The sequence below is a fragment of the Macaca mulatta genome, chromosome 18 (assembly GCF_049350105.2).
Source record: "Macaca mulatta isolate MMU2019108-1 chromosome 18, T2T-MMU8v2.0, whole genome shotgun sequence".
NCBI lineage: Eukaryota > Metazoa > Chordata > Mammalia > Primates > Cercopithecidae > Macaca > Macaca mulatta.
In genome coordinates this window covers 19,568,420-19,585,388 of record NC_133423.1, presented here as the reverse complement: position 1 = coordinate 19,585,388, position 16,969 = coordinate 19,568,420, and the positions used below count along the sequence as shown (strand labels likewise).

The 16,969-nt window shown below is 41.5% G+C and overlaps 1 protein-coding gene across 1 annotated transcript in view; it reads left to right on the top strand.

Moving 5' to 3' along the window:
• The first annotated feature begins 467 nt into the window (after positions 1–467).
• CDH20 (cadherin 20) overlaps positions 468–16,969 on the top strand; it is a 223,159-nt gene continuing 206,657 nt past the window's right edge. The window contains exon 1 of the mRNA XM_028838184.2: positions 468–856. The gene's annotated coding sequence lies outside the window, so the exon portion shown is untranslated. The remainder of the gene's footprint in view (positions 857–16,969) is intronic.

Here is a 16,969-nt window from a genome sequence, read left to right as displayed (position 1 = left end):
AACCCGGGTTGATAGTCATTTCCTTTCTGATCTTATTTGCCTTTTCCTGTTCTACTCATCAACTGCGTCTTCCAGAATCTCTGCAAAATAATTACCTCAACTTCGGGGGAAAGTTCGGATGTAAATACCCCCGCCCCCCTCCCCACGTCCACACATCTCCTTTCTTCTCTCTCCCTCTTAACATTTCCTTACGCTGTCAGCCAATAGAGGAGTTTAAACATTTAAATGCGGTATCTCAACTGCATTTAAAGAATTAACCCATTTTGCCCCTCACTGGTCTAAACCACAGGGTGCCAACCGGACGTTAATTGCTTTCATCTGGTGGGGTTCCAGACAGCTCCTCAGAAGGAAGGAGCGCACATTCCTGGCACCAATTGGCTAATTCAATTTACTTCAACGGCATTAGCCTCTGTCAGAATATTCATGAGCAGGGGAATGAGGACCCACGGCACAGGCAGGCAGCAGCCACTCCGGCTAGAGAAGGCGCAAGGGAGGGGAAGCGGACCGCGCACCGAGCTTGGGGGACGGTGACCGCGACCAGGGGGCTCTTCTCACTGGACTGACCGCGGCGGCCGCGGGAGGGCAGGACAGGGCATCGTCGGGGTTGGCGCACTTTGGCAGTGCCCCTCAACTCCTGGCGATCGCACGGACACTTTGCGAAACATCCGAAGGCAGAAAAGCTGTGACACTTCTGACAGTGGGGGTAGGGGGGTGGGGGGCGGGGACAGCGCCGCGAGCAGGGGCGAAGAGACCCAGCGGGGCACCAGCCTCTCAGTGTGGGAGGCAGCGATGTGAGCAGGACGCCCGCCCTGGAGCAGTCAGGACCGAAGGTCTCCGGAGTCGCCGGCCTTGCCAGGTAACGCAGAGGGCTCGGGTCGGGCCCCGCTTCTGGGGCCCGGGACTCCGGGGGCGCAGAGTCAGCCCTCTGGGGCGAGAGCCCCGGGCGCTGCGCGCAGTCCCGCTCCGCGCTGCGCTCTCCCAGCAACTCCCTGCCGCCTTGGCGAGCCTACCGGCCACTCTGAGTTCGACTTCCTCGGACTTAGTGGGAAATGGGGATGGAAAGGGGCTGCCGGGACTCGGGGAGCTGCTCTCTGGAAGCAGGGAAGCTGGGGCGCACCGGGGCAGGTGGAGGACGTGGCGCGCTGGGAGCGGGGACTGCGCACGCCTGGGGATGGTGACTGGGGATCCAGGACGCGGCTTGCGGGGGCGCTTGGCACCGGCTTCACCCTCACTGGTCCCGCGGGCAGCGGCGCCTCCCTCCGCCTGCAGAGGAGACAGGGTGGCCGCGTCCCTCGCACAGAGATGTGCGCCGGGAAGGGGACCAGAGAGCGAGGATCCGGGGAGGCGCAGGCACCTACGGGGCCGATCCCTGGTCCGCGCCTCGTGCGGCGCCCCCGCCTGAGCTCGGCAGTGGGAGGAGAATGTGGTAGGGACTCGCGTCCCCGCCACCTGCCGGACTTCGCCAACTCCCCGGATTTCCTGTCCTCGGGCCCTGACACTCCCAAGGAAAGCTCTGAATTGCGCGCGCGCTGTTTGGTTTTTGCTTGTTGTAGTTACCCTGGGGAAAGAGCCGGGGGCAAGGGGGTCAAATCGGGTGAAAGTTTCATATATGCAAAGAAACGTTACCTAGGAGTCCCAACGTGTCCTTGGCAATAGGAGAGACTGCAGCGGCCTCTGCCTAGCTATCCGCCTCTGGGGCGGCAGTGGGGGCTGAAATCTGGAGGGCAGCCCGGAGACAGCGCCAGAACCTTGTTTTGTTTCTGCTGAGACCAGGCTGGAAGTGAGAGGGGCTAGCACCAGAGAATCGGGGAGTTGGTCCCCTGGTAGATTCGGAGTTTACTATGTTGTTGCTATTATTATTAATGCTCTTGTTATTGGCACGAGCACCAGGAACAATTTTGTTTTTTTCTGATTGTTATAAATCGCCTGGAAACTGAACCTGCGGCCCTCTCCCCTCAAATGAAATGTCCCCGGACCTCCTCTAGTCTCTGATGTGTGTCTTTCCACCAAAGGAAATTACCCAGTCAGGGTTGTGGTGCTGTCAGGGACTCAGCTAAGGAATTGGATCTATCCAAGAACAACAAAAAGTTGAAACTAGGATGTGTTTGAACCCATGCTTATAGATGAGTATTATGTTCCTATCTGCTCACCTTCCTCAGCCGCCTCTGACTGGGGAACCCTGAAGGCACAGCCATCTTGAGCCCCATAGTTGACCCAGCGTTTCTCTTTCATTTATTTATACAACCTGGGAAAACCTTTTCCCTTTAGTGTTACCCCTGCAGTCTCGTTGGACATACTGAAAGGATTCAGGTCCTGACACTGGAGAAATCCACAAGGGCACCTGTGGTTGCCACCTCTTGGCTTGACTCTGTTCAGATGTTGTCCAGGGTGCGGGCTTGGGCAGCTGATGAAGCAGAAAGCTGGGCGAGGGTGTGGAAGAACAGTATGGCAGAGTTTAAGCTGAGTGCAGGAGATGAGGTCAAACATCCACGCTGGCCACATCCCTTCCTGCCAGAGAAAAAAGACGAATGAAGATCAGGAGGGAAGTATTTTAAATTGGAACCAAGCTCTTAGAGTCTACTTAGGCTGTGAACCAAGCTCTCAGCGTCTACTGAGGCTTTGGCCATTGACTTTGGCGTGACCTTTCTTTTCAGTGCTTCTGATTTTCGCTCTCCGCAGATACTCAAGTAACTGTGCCTTTCTAACAGGACAGTTGTCGTGAGATGATCTAATTTTGTATCCAAAAAAATGCTTTGAGTATCCTGGGAAAGGACAGTCTATAAAATATGCCATTTTAATGTTTTGTGAAAAGTTTGCTACACTGCAGGTTAAGGAGATACATTTTTAGCACGTGTGCCATGTGGCAGTGTAAAATTAAAATGGAAAAGGAAAGTACAAACATAAAAATGACTTAGCATTCTTGACATTCTTGTGCATACTTGTAGAAAAATTATCTTTCGTTTGGGGAGAGTTGCCGGGAAATTTAATCAGTGTTTATACTACTGAAACGCCCCCTTCTACCTTTCTGCCCTGTAAAATTTTATGACCCAGTTCTCACTGGAAAAGCGATGTGACTGTAGTAAGTGCTGAGGGCTGAGAGGAGAGACTGAGGTTGTTAGGGGAACTGTTACACAGGGTTTGGAGACTGGAATTGGAAGGAAGATGTCACTATCCTCAAAGAGCAGAGCAATGTTCGTCAGAAGAAAGCAGCTGAGCAGCACAGGATAACAGATCTAACATTGCTTGTCCTCTGCTCTCAGATTCAGGAAGAGGACTCCATGAGACAGCCCAGAGGGCTAACCAAGGCATTTTTCCCTCCCCCGTTGGGTAAAAGCGCTGCCTCCTTCTAGACTTTGGATTGGTATTAACTTCTCTCTTCCCGTCTGTCATAGTGCAGTAGTCTTCCCTTACCATCTCCAAGAGACTCAGATGTACCCTATACCCTCTCAGACCCTTATACATTTGTAAATATCCCCCAAGTTCTGAAGCGTCTCAAAGACCTGCAGCTGTTGGTGGATTTAAGTAAATAGTTGGAAGTCATCAAGAGAGCCACTGAAAAGTGGGTATGTTTTTCCCCTGGTGGAGAAGTTATTGAATGCCTTTTGAGGCAGGAAATTAGCAGTTCAGAAAAGCAGGAGGGAGTTCCTTGACTTCCCTCTATCCATAAACCAGTAGTTGTATTTTTCTTTCCCTCATAGTAGTGAGCACTGTTTGGCCAAGCATTTTTTACAATTTTGGACTTAAAATGGGGTTTTGCTGATGGTGTTCTATGGAGAAAGGAAAAACGTAAAGAGATACGGAAGGAAGAGCTGCAGTGGCGAGAACATAAATCAGCCAGAATATATGGGGGGTTGATGAGAATAGGTCTTTTCACCCTAAAAAAAAATGTCCACTTTGGAAGAAAAAGAAGTCTGATTATTGGCATCCAGGGCTGAAACCAAGGCAGCTGATGCCGAGAGGAGCCAAAGGGCAGTTCTTCTTAGTTTAGAAACAGCAAGACAGCCTCTGCCAAAGATTGCTGTAAACACGGAATAAAGATTTCATTGTGGGCTGGTGTGACTAGAATAATTAGACAGCTAATTGTTGATTCTGATCTGGTGGTGCTGCGATCAGTAGTGCAGAGTGGCGAAAAGAAGAGCAAGAGAGAAATAGAAAAGTAACATTTATCACTTTTAGATTCATTTGTTGTACTCTGATGGTACTTTGGGAAATCCTCGTTATTTCCCCTTATCCCCAAAGGCATATCCCCAGAATACCAGAGAGCTAAGACTCAGGGCTGCCATTTTTATTCCCTCTATATTCCACTTTGGATATGGGGAAATTTTCTTGTCCTCTAAAAACAGCATATGAAGCTATAATAAAAATAAATGCATTACCTAATTCTAGTATTAAATATATTTTATTTATATGTAAACTCCATGTTAACTCAATCAACATATATGCAAATAGCACCAGATTTTTATGCTTCTCCAATACTTTTTTCTTGGACATACAAGACTTAAAAAGTAAATATTTCATTTTTGACATTTAATTATTGTCTATTGTGAAACAAATTGTTATAGTGATTAATCTTTCACATTTAATTGAAGAAACAACCTCCTCCATATTTTCATACTAATTTAGAGACCAAGAAAACATATTTTATGTAATAAAGGTGGTTTTAAGTAACTGAGCATCTACAGGTTTTATATTCAGTAGACTGTGACTTATTGTTATTTACTACAAGAAGGCATTGTCATCAATTCCTTCTGAAATGACTACTGCAAATGAAGACATAAGTAAGGGACTATACACAGTATTAAGCACACGGTGTCTGGGGAGGGGTAAATGAAGAACCATGTGTTCATTAGGTTCAGCCCTCCCTGAATCCTGATATTGACATGGAATATAGAGCAAAGTTGTCATTAGTTGAATATAAAAAAGGAACATCTTTAAGTGTCAATGTTAAGTATAATTGTTCTGGAAATAAAAGCATTGTTATCATAAAAGCATTATACATTAGCATAAACATAATATGACTGTATAACATAAGGTCATACAATCTCATAAAGAGAAATACTTAGTTTCTCCAAAATATTCTTGTCTGTTTGCTTAAGAGGTGCAACACTATCTTTACTAGCCTTTAGTTTATTTTATCCATCACAAATCAAAAGGGATTGCAAAAGCAGAATATTTACTGAAGTGTTTTGTTTTGTTTTGTTTTGTTTTGTTTTTGAGACGGAGTCTTGCTCTGTCGCCCAGGCTGGAGTGCAGTGGCGCTCACTCCAAGCTCCGCCTCCTGGGTTCACGCCATTCTCCTGCCTCAGCCTCCCCAGTAGCTGGGGCCCAGTAGCTGGGCCTACAGGCACCCGCCACCATGCCTGGCTAATTTTTTTGTGTTTTTAATAGAGACGGGGTTTCAGTGTTAGCCAGGATGGTCTCGATCTCCTGACCTCGTGATCCGCCCGCCTCAACCCCCCAAAGTGCTGGGATTACAGGAGTGAGCCACCGCGCCCGGCCTTACTTAAGTGTTAAATAGCATAAGTAGTACAAAATTATGAAACTAGCTCTCAGAAGACAAAATTTTGCTGTAAAAAATGCACTGTCTACAGCAATTAAAAATAGAAAATCATATTACCACATTAAGTTATTGCAACAACCTATTTTAAAGAGAATTTTATTCTTTTTTTATTTAATTGCTATCCATGGTTTGCTAACTAGTGATTCAGAATAATCTGCCAATCTCTTGCTAACCAAGACTCTCTAGTTAAGAATGTTCCTAATTACATATGGATTAACTTAATTTTAGAACCCTGAGAACATTCAACGCAAAACATTACTCAAGTGCAATGCAAAATAGAAATGATCCAATTCACCTCAAGGTATATGTAATTTTTTTTTTTAGATTAAGATATCATAAAAGAGAGGACATCTGGCCTACAAATATATCATTGAATAACCACTATAAAAGAGTAAAGGAAGCTATAAACTATTACATCCTTAAAACATAAAGTTTTAACAATATCACTCATCTCTTCTTCCTAAGCAGTAAGGGCTAGCATGTAAAGTACCATGCAAAAGTGCAAATGTCAGAAACATGCATAGCATTGCCTGATATGGGGGTATCCTTGCTATTTATAAGAATGTTTAACAATCTAATCACAAGTTTAGAGTGTATTCTGACTAATGCCATTACCTCCAAAGAGTAAAGAGGTATCTTGCATGGGAGCAAACTTAACTCTTCTTCTTTATAGTTCTACGTCTCCTAACTAGAATCTTGCTCACAATAGATTCTTTAAAAATATGTGTTGATTTGCTTTTTAATAAGGAATATAAAATTGAATCAATTGAATTTTCAAGTTAAATAAATTTGTAATATTTAATTAAATATTTAGTCAAATATCTGAATGGTCCTTGTTACTTTGAATCATTTCTTTAAATTGACAAGAATTGCCTGTGACCATTAGTAATAATTATTGGCAATATTCTGGTGTGGACATTAGGGAGGTGAGAAAGTAGGAAATCTTTAAGTTGAAGGGTTTTTTTTTCTAAGTTTTACCTAACTCTTAAATGTGTGTATGCATATATAAGCTGTTAAAATGTACAATATCTCTTTATAAAAAAAGTGGTACTATCACTGAATTTATTATTTACAAGTAGTAACATAAACAGATTCTACTCTTTAAGTACTGAGTCTTTTTTATTTTACATTCAAGGGGTACATGTGCAAGTTTATTATATGTGTGTATATATATACAGTGTGTGTGTGTGTGTGTGTATATCTATATCATAAGGAGAGATTGGACTTCTAGTGTACTCATCACCCAAATAATGACCCCATAGATAATAATTTTTCAACCGTCGACTTCCTTCCAGCCTTCCCACTTTTGAAGGCCTCTATTCAGCGTCTATTCTTTCCATCCTTACGTTCATGTATTAAGTGCTGAGTCTTAGACCAAACATGACTAAGTAACTGCATGTTCTCTATCAACTAATTAAAGGGTAACTAATAAGGTGATAATTTGATTCCATGTAATGGATACATTTGATGGTCACAGAAATTTCTTTGACATGTAGCCCCCAACACCCCAACACTCCAACCATACAACCGCAACTCTGTGTTCAACATCTGGCAGGAGAACAAAAACTTAACTCTTAAAATACTTCACACTGAAATTATTTGTGACTAATACACTCCTACTTATCTGTTCCTGCACCTGGTTTATAACTAAAATAAGCTATGTTAACCTTCCACCCAAAATGAAAAACAGATGCGTGTTAGGAACTAAACTGTCTTTAGCTAAATCTTCAGCCTTTTTTTTTTTAAGGTCTGACCTTAGCTGAATGAACAAGGTAATCTAAGCATTTTCCCAGAGAACAGTACATAGTGTAATATGTTGGCATAATTGGGAGCTAGTAGTCAAAAGAAAACCAGGATATAATTAGCATGAAGATTCAATGACCACTTGTTCCCACAGAGGGTTGTTTACTAGGATTAGAGTTAAGGTTGTGGGCAAAATAGCATGGAAAGAGATACAGGATAGTTTTTTTTGTTGCTGTTCTTCAGCTGGTACCTTTGGACAGAACCAAATTTTGATTTCAACTTTCTCCCAATAATTTAAAAATACAGCTTACTAAATAGCAGCTTACATCAATTGTTGGGTAGAAATTTTAAGTGTACTCGTAAATATTATAGATATATTTATACAAATATTTGGTCAAAACTATTAATACAAAATATTTTCTGAAGGAATACGTACATCTTTTATTATACTCACGATTGTTTCACTTGGTAAACTCAACGTCTTTGAACCCCTTACTAAGTCCTAAAAAGGGATTAAATTGTACTGATTATAAATAATTGATTAACTTACCATAATTTGTTTTTAAGCCAACAGATGTAATTTCCTTTAGCAATTTAATTAAAAATTGGCTAAAGAAATTTCACTTAGAAGTAATCTTATCTATATCTGAAAGGGCCACCAAATATGTTTCTTTTTAATTTGAAAGATGTTGAGCACTAAAATAAGAGTAACAAAATAGACAGAAATGAACATTTAATGTTTGCATCAAAGGATATCTTTTTCCATGCAAATGGCTTGAACAGACATGTAAAGTAGGCAGTATCACCCACCTACCACTGCTGAAGGTCAGACAAGGACTGGGAGAAACTAACTGGAAGATACAGCCATCTCCGTGCCCACCTCCCACACCGGTGCCAATGTTCTCTTATGTTTTACTTTGTCCAGGCTGTTATGACAAAATGCCATAGACTTGGTGACTAATAACAGAAATTTATCTTTCACAGTTCTGGAGGCTGAAGTCCAAGATCAAGGTGCCAGCATGGTCCATTTCTGGTGAGGGCCCTCTTCTGAGTTGCAGACTGCTATCTTCTCATTGTATTCTCACACGACAGAAAGAGGGCAAGAGAGCTCCCTGGGGTCCCCCCTTTTTTTTAAGGGCAAGAATTTCATTCATAAGGGCTCTACCCTGATTACACAATGACTGCCTCGAGGCCCCCCTCCTAATGCCATTCCATTATGGGTTAGGATTTCAATGTGTGAACTTGGGGGAGACACAAACATTCACAGGTCATTGCATCTCATCTTCATTTTCTAATGCAAGAAACAATACAATTTCCAATATTTCTTTTTGAAATCCCTTGATTCCCTGCATCAAATACTTCATATCAATTTGCAGAGGCACCGACCAGCATTACATCATTGAAAGCAAGCACCACACTTGAGAGCATGTGTCTTGTAGGCTTTTTTGGAATATTAAGTAAGAATCTAAATCTATGCCTATACTTTGCACAAACTGGCAAGATCTCCCAAGGATGTTCATCTTATAAATAAAGATTAAATAACACTTTTGTGCTACCATTAATATCAAATTGCATTTAAAGCAAATAGTAGCTAGCAACCAAAGTACATCTTCATTAACAGCATAGTTTTGAAGTGTTACAGTTGTGTCTGCCTTTATGCTTAGCTGATACCCTCATCTCCATAATACTGGGAACATTTCAGTCTAAAAATATGAGGCATACTCATATTTGAAAATAAAATCTTTAAGCAGCCATTAAAATATTAATCCATTTGGCAGTTAGCATCTCGGTGGAATACTTCAGGCAGCTCAGCACAGAGGATGTTATTTGACTCATGGAGCTGGTTACCATTTGAAGATCAAATTGTTGAGGGTTGTTTCTTTAAACACAGGAAAACAACAGATTTCTTCATGAAATACCAAGTGCTATACATTTCTTTGGCTACATCTATCCATTTCACTCATGTCAAAACATGTACCATTCAGAGGAAAAACTGACAAAGCAAAATAAATAAATAAATAACCACCACTTATTTCGTCATACCCCTCTGCCAGACACTGTGAGTGCTTCATGTACATTACCTCTCTAATCCTCTCTTTGAATTCAGTATTGTTACCATCTTCACTTTGCAGATGCAGAAACTGATGAAGTGGTCACCACAAGAGGTTTCAAACACAGGACTCTCTGGCTCCCACACCTGTGGTCTTCACCACTCAGTTCTACTGCTTCCTCTTCCCAAGCAGCGTTTCTCACCCTGGCTATGACTACTGACATTTTGCCTGGCAAATTCTTTGTCTGGGACGGGAAGTCCCCTACACATTGTAGAATATTTAATAGCACCCCTGTCTTCTACTCACTAGATACCGATAACATCTTCCCACTTTGGACAACAGTCTCCAGACCTTGCCAAATGTCAAATCCAGAAGTAAAAGTACCCCTAGTTGAGGACCACTGCCTTAGTAAAGTTCAATTTTCATTCATTCCTTATTATAGTATACATTTTCAATTTAAGAGTAGGGCATCCATTTTCCAGATCATAATGTAGATAGTTCCCATGGTTATATCAGCCACATTATATATGATTTGTTATATATATCAGACAAAACTTTAGGAGAAAAAAAATCATTAAGTCAGCATGCCTTCATTAAGATCAAGTCTTTCCCTACTCAACTTGTTTCCTTTGGGACCCAGACTGGATGATCAGGGGATTGCCCTGATTATATCTTTGTACCAACAAAAGCTGGAACAATGGTTGAAAGGGCATTGTCCACAGTGCCCCCAAAAGTCCATTAATAGATGGTTTGTTAGACTCCAAGCTCCTTGAGGATAAAGATGGGAACTCTCTTGTTCATCTTTATATGCCCTGAACCCAATATCTCACCTGGAACATAATCAGGGCACAGCAAGTACCTCTTTAATAAACCCATGAAGCCCTGGTTACCCTAATGCAGGTTCTAAATGCTCTGTTCTGGGCTTCTAGCTGGATTTGCCATGTATTACATTTTGGTTTAATTTGTGGCATGGACATGCACATTATGGTATGCCAGTCATACAAATTTAATGAAACCTGAATGAATAGTTTATATTAGATGAAGAAATGGGGTCAAAAAGGCTGATATGATCCACTATATATGACCAGATAAAATTTAACACAAACATGTGCCAGTGAGAAAAGCACATGTGGAGGTTGAGTGCCACACCCAAGACCACTCTGCCAGAGAAAGGCAGACCCAGGATGCAAATTCAGGCCTTTAGATATCCACTGTATCCACTGTTTCCAGGGATGAGTCCATCCTGCTTTACTTTCTCTTGGTCAGGGTGCACTGAGATGTCCTGTTCTGTTCTACTCATCACACTGTACCTGAGCTGTATAGAAAGTAGCCACTGGTCGGGAAAGGGCTCAACAACATGCCTTCCACATGAGAAATGGTTGAAGGTCTTCAAAATAGCCGACCTGACACAGAAAAGAGTTAGAGGAAGCACAATAATCCTCTTCAAGTATCTGAAATATCTTTATGTGAAACAGAAAATATATTTATTCTGCATTGCTATGGAGGCCTGGACCAGGGTCAATGAATGGGAAGCATATTTTATTCCAGCAAAATGATGAGCTTCCTAATGATGAATTACCTTATGTTGAAGTGGGCTTTCCTGGAGAGCAGTGAGTTCCCAGCAGCCAGAGGAGAACTTGCAGATGACTGGCCTATGGGAGTCTGAGCACAGACATCAGATCGGGGAAGGTACCAGAGGTCCTCCAAGGTGCTTTCTAGCCTGTGGTGCCTGTGAACTCTTTTTTAGAGGCTATTGGTTGACCTTGTAAACCACTCTGTAATTTTGTTAAGAAAAGCAAGACGTACTATTTCCTCTAACCCACATAGTCACTCATAGGGGTAAATTAGAGAGAATACACAGGAAAGAGGATCCTACCATATGCCATATAAAATAAGAATCACTTGCCATGGGCCAAGCCCTGTCAAAAGCACTTCATCAGTATTATCCCATCTATTCCTGATAATGCCATGAGGTACAAATATCATCACCATTTAGTAGCTGAAGAAATGAAGTCACAGAGAAGATAAATAAGTCGCCCAAGAGCACAGAGCTGGTTATTCTAGCCTTACTGCTTGAACCTGAGTCTGTACAAAATTATGAAGTCTGTTTTGTAACTATAATACTACGGTATACCACCTCATCCTTTCAGCAGGGATGCACTATTTAATTTGAAATGTTGCCAGTTTCTAGAGTTTGAGACATATGGCTATTTAAATGCAGATACCTAAAATATCTTCCGAAGAATAAAATACGTAATTTTAGAAATTATTTGCTGTTTTCTGCTAACCATGATATCACTTCCTTCAAATAGTGCAAATTACCATGAGTTGACTTTAAGTAAAGGAGCAGGCCGGGCGCGGTGACTCACGCCTGTAATCCCAGCACTTTGGGAGGCCGAGGCAGGCGGATCACAAGGACAGGAGATTGAGACCACCCTGGCTAACACCGTGAAACCCCGTCTCTATAAAAATACAAAAAATTAGCCAGGCGGCGTGGTGGCGGGCACCTGTAGTCCCAGCTACTCGGGAGGATGAGGCAGGAGAACAATGTGAACCCGGGAGGTGGAGCTTGCAGTGAGCCGAGATTGTGCCACTGCACTCCAGCCTGGGCGAAGAGTGAGACTCCATCTCAAAAAAAAAAAAAAAGTAAATGAGCAAAATAGGATTTTTAGGGCTTTAAAAAAAAAAACTGTCTATAGAAGAAAGATTGGTAATGGCATTTCAGATGCTGTTCTATAAATTAGGGAATTAGAACCCAGGTCTCCAGACTGCAAGGTACTAGTGCAAAACAAGACCATGACTTTCATTTCCACAAGTTCAGAAAATTCTAATGGTCAAGGGTTTAAGATAATTTTATTATTAGAGATCATGCTGTCTTCTAATTATGATTATCTCCTTTGGTTATATTCTGTCTTATGATTATTTTGGTGAACATTTCATAAATCCAAACTGACTTTAAAAACTACTTTCTCTGCCTTTATCATTTCAATGCCAGAAAGACACTGAAAACCTCTAAATCATTCTGCCAGTGAACTCTGATTTACTTGAGGTTAACATTAACTTTGCAAATTAAATCGGTGACTTCCTGTTCTTAGGAAGGACTGCTTCATGCCCACCATTCCGGACAATATTCAGCAAAAGACTTAAAACACTGTTCAGCATTTGCTTTCTAAAGTTATTGCTGCCCTGGCGCTCACATGCACTTCAACGTTTATGGAAGTCCGTAAGTCTATGTTTACCATTCTTGCAAAGTATCAAGATGGTTGTAGGAAGGAGCCCAAGCACTTATCACAGGACTTAAAACAGCATCTTATGCAGCTCTTGGTGGGATGGTTATTTTGCCAAGAGGCAGGAGGCTTTGCTGTGTCCTGTGGCTTGCAGAGCTGAGCAAAGGCCCATTTCTTCACCGGTCACTGACGAGGGTCATCTGCTGTTAATGAAACAGTTTTAGGCCGAATGTTCACAACCCACCCAGGCACATGTGTAAAATAACTGGCTCGATGAACCTCTTACTATAACATTTGCTCATTAGGGTACCATTCCTTCATGTCAAATTGTGGCTTGAAGAACATTTATATGAATCTGTGAAGTGGAATGGAGATTAGCACATCGATGTTTTTCCCCCTAGGTTTTTACATTATTTCTCAGGGGAAAACCTATATAGAAGAATGCTCTCAGGATACTTTATGATGGGAAATGTTCTGAATCAAAAACCCAGATGTCTTAATGAATCATGGGAAACATCTCTAAGAAGTATGTAGGATGGAGTGTGAACCTAGGAGAGCAGCCCTTCCATCCTCCACGAGCCACCCAGAACATAAGACCTGAGAGGTTGTTTGGGAATTTGGACAAAAGAGACTAGAATTGACATGGAAAGGAGACAGAGGTGCAACCCTTTCTGGATTGACCAAACTTAAGACCAGACAGATCCTAGCACTGACGAATATACCAGGCAAGTGCTGCCAGTACCTTGGCCCTGGTCTTTCCAAGTTCCTCAAGCCAATGTGTGACAGAAGTCATTACGGCATCCATCTCTACCTTTATGTCTAATTCTGCAAAGTGTAGCTGACCTCAGATGGTGGCGCTTTTAGAAGTCATTGGCTAGGTATTTGAATAATTAGGACAGGATTAAGTGAGAAATGGAAAAGAAAAAGAATGACCACTAAGTCATGGTCTTGTTTATCAGAAGGGAAGAGAGGAATTGCATCATTGTTATGAGTTATTTCTATTACAATATGCAGTTGTTAAGTTACAGGGATCTGCTAACTTCCTTCCCCACCTTGACCCCACCATTATTAATTTCCCATAGAAGATAACAAAAATAACTTGCATCCTTGAGATGAAAGGAAACCTTTTATGCATTTGATTCTGGGTAAAAGAAATATTTATACCAAATTGAAGGCATGAAAAATAAATAACTGCATTGAAAAGTCACAGCCATATTGAACAATAAACAATTTATGGAAGGAGCTTAGAAAAAATATTTTTAAAAAAATCAAAAAGCATAGCTTCTGACAAGTACTCTTTATTTATGAGAGTAAGTAGAATTTTCAAGGAACACGAAAATATTAAAATAAAATATAAGTTTGACACACGTTTCTCTTTGAGGTTTTGCAAAAAAAGAGAAATCTAGGTAGATGTGAGGTTAATTACATAGTTTAGTTCAATTATCATTATCTACACTAATTGAGAGAACAGAAGAGGTCAGGATTATGTGAAATTGTAAGTGATCTGAAATAATTTACAGTTGAGTAGGTGAGTGATTTTTTATATTTGAGTTAAACACAGGTAAGCCCTGGATCTAGCAATTTAATTTTTCAAAAGAAAAGTCAAATAAGGGAAGTCCAGGTGCCCACCCTTGGAAATTGCTCTTGTTCCCCTTCCTATCTCATTTCAGCTCCTCCCAACATGTCCATCTGGGGTGCTGGCGTGCTGCACCCACCTGGCCAGTGCTGGGCTTATCTTCTGCTGAGTATACCAGATAACCCAATGGTCCATGAGGTCTATTTTTGCTCTTGCTTTCTGTTCCTTTATAGTTGCTGTGATTTTATAAATTTGGTAGTCTGAGAGCAAGGAATGGGAGAATATGTGGAAAGGGTTAACCGAGGAAGTTGTTGCCAACAAACGTTAATGTCACAACCCCAGGTCTAACAGTCCCCAGAGTGGTTACTACTATCAAAAACACAAAAACAGGCCAGGCTCAGTGATTCATGCCTGTAATCCCAGCACTTAGGAAGGGCAGGGTGGGTGGATCACTTGAGGCCAGGAGTTTGAGACCAGCCTGGCCAACGTGGTGAAAACTTGTCTCTGCTAAAAATAATAATAAAAAAATAAAATAAAATTAAATTAAAAAAATTAGCCGGGTGTGGTGGCACACACCTGTAATCCCAGCTACTCAGGAGACTGAGGCATGAGAATCGCTTGAACCTGGGAGGCGGAGGTTGCAGTGAGCCGAGATCATGCCACCATACTTCAGCCAGGGTGATTGAGTGACACCCTGCCTTAGAAACACACACACACACACACACACACACACACACACACACACACACACTTTGTTAAACATTTCTCTGGTTCCAAGGCAAATTGGAATATGCATTGTTTCAAATTCTATGCACACAAAGTGAATGAATAGCTGTCAACAAAGATATAATTAAGGAGATGTTGTCAATAAATTTGAAATGATAATTTACCTTGGAACAGCCACATTATATCTTACCTCTCCTCTAGCCTCTCCTCACAGGGCCTCCTCTAGGATAATCTAGAGTTTCCTCAATAAAATTAGGAGGGGAAATGCCATATGTAAGTTTTTAGAGACTTTGAGAAATTCATAAACAATACTTTTTTTTCAGATGGACATGTGGCTAACATTTTCCTAAAACTCATGATGTATTTTTGGCCAAATATTATCAACTGACACCCCCACAAATAAAGAACTCAAACATAGTTTTATTAGTTGATAATTATAGCAATAAAGATACTTCCTGAGCCTATAGAATCTTACCTTTGCAAAGTTTGGCTTCCTGTGTATTATTTCATGTTTTCAGAGCTACCTACCATCAACTCTTCTCCTGGTTATAACTGATTTCATTTTTCTGGGGGTGGGGCGTGATCCACTGGAACATTTTAGGTCTCAATGTTTTTAAGTGAAAGTGTGTTTGTGCCAAATGAGTTACTTTCCTTACTCTTAGGAACTGTTTCTGCCACAGGCTTGCTCATATCATTCCCACACCTTGAGGAATCTATATTTCTTTTGAACTATCTCTGATCCTCTTCCCAAAAGATGGTTCAAAATTACTCTGTCTAAATGAGACCTTAATTAGCCATAGATTACTCTGCCCCACCCCCAAGACTCTGATGTTCTCCCCTATATTAAATTACACTTGTGCACCATGTTTGATGGTATCCTCACCGTTGTTATCTCGGGCGTTTAATGTCTCTTCCCCTAGCTGAGTCATAACCTTCTTCAAAGCAGACTGGGGTTCTGCTTTCTGCTGGCCGAGTTCCCCATTATGAATGGTGGGGGACATGGATACCAACGGCCCAGCGCTTTACAACACCCCTGAAACATACCATTTGTCAGTTCAGTGCTGTCTGTCAGCCCATTATCCGATCCACACAGCCATAAAAACATGAGAAATCTAGATTGTCACCCTGTCTAAAGAAAGGAGGGGTTGCAAAGGTGGAAAGTGTGAGTAAGAAAGCACAACTAGCGTGGAGAGAAGAAAAGGAACATTCAGAGGGGAACTGAGAGGGAGCAGTAAGGCAAGACTGTGTGAAAAAGGAACAAACTTCAGCTTGGTAAAACTATGAATAACTACATTTTATTTTTATTATTTGGAATCTAGGTGTAGCTTTGTGGGGCAGTAAAGCAGGATTGTGTGGAAAGGGGGAAAGTTTTCAGCCTTTAAAAAATATGAATAGCTACATTTTGTTTTTACTTAGAATCTAGGCGTTGCTTTGTAATGTGCTGGAGGAAGTAAATTTATTTTTAAACTGCATGTAGGCTGTGCTTTTAAGACTGTGGGGGTTGAAATGTGTATTCTTTTTAAATGATCACTTTAGGAGTGGCTGTTAGAAACATTGGAATTACCAGAACAACTAACCATGGTCTCCATCTCTGAATTCTAGACAATAAATGGCATTTTGGCAAATCTGTTCTGTGTGCCCTACCAGCTAAAAAATCTCCTGTTTGATGTTCACCATCTGCTTCTTCCTAGCAGATCCAATCCAAATCCAAAAATGAACAGGTGAATTTAAGCCCTAGAGATTGGCGCTTTCCCAGGGAAAACAGGAGACATTCATGAACTGTTAGCAGTTTGAAATTCTAATTTACAGGCTGAACCTAGAGGACTCCTTCTCTGAATACGTCTTCCCAGGTTGAGATGTATGAATATGAGACATCCAGGAAATAGGCTAATTTAGAAGGAATTTAAGTTCTTAATGAATGTTTCCTACAGATTCTATAATGACTCCATTCTGTTTTTGCCATGCAAAGAAGTATGCCCTTTTCACTGTTGTTGGCATGAACTTTTTAAAGACTCCCTCCTACACAGCACAGTGACAATTATTTTTCTGTGGATATCTACAGATTCAGCACCTAGGAGTTCTGCAA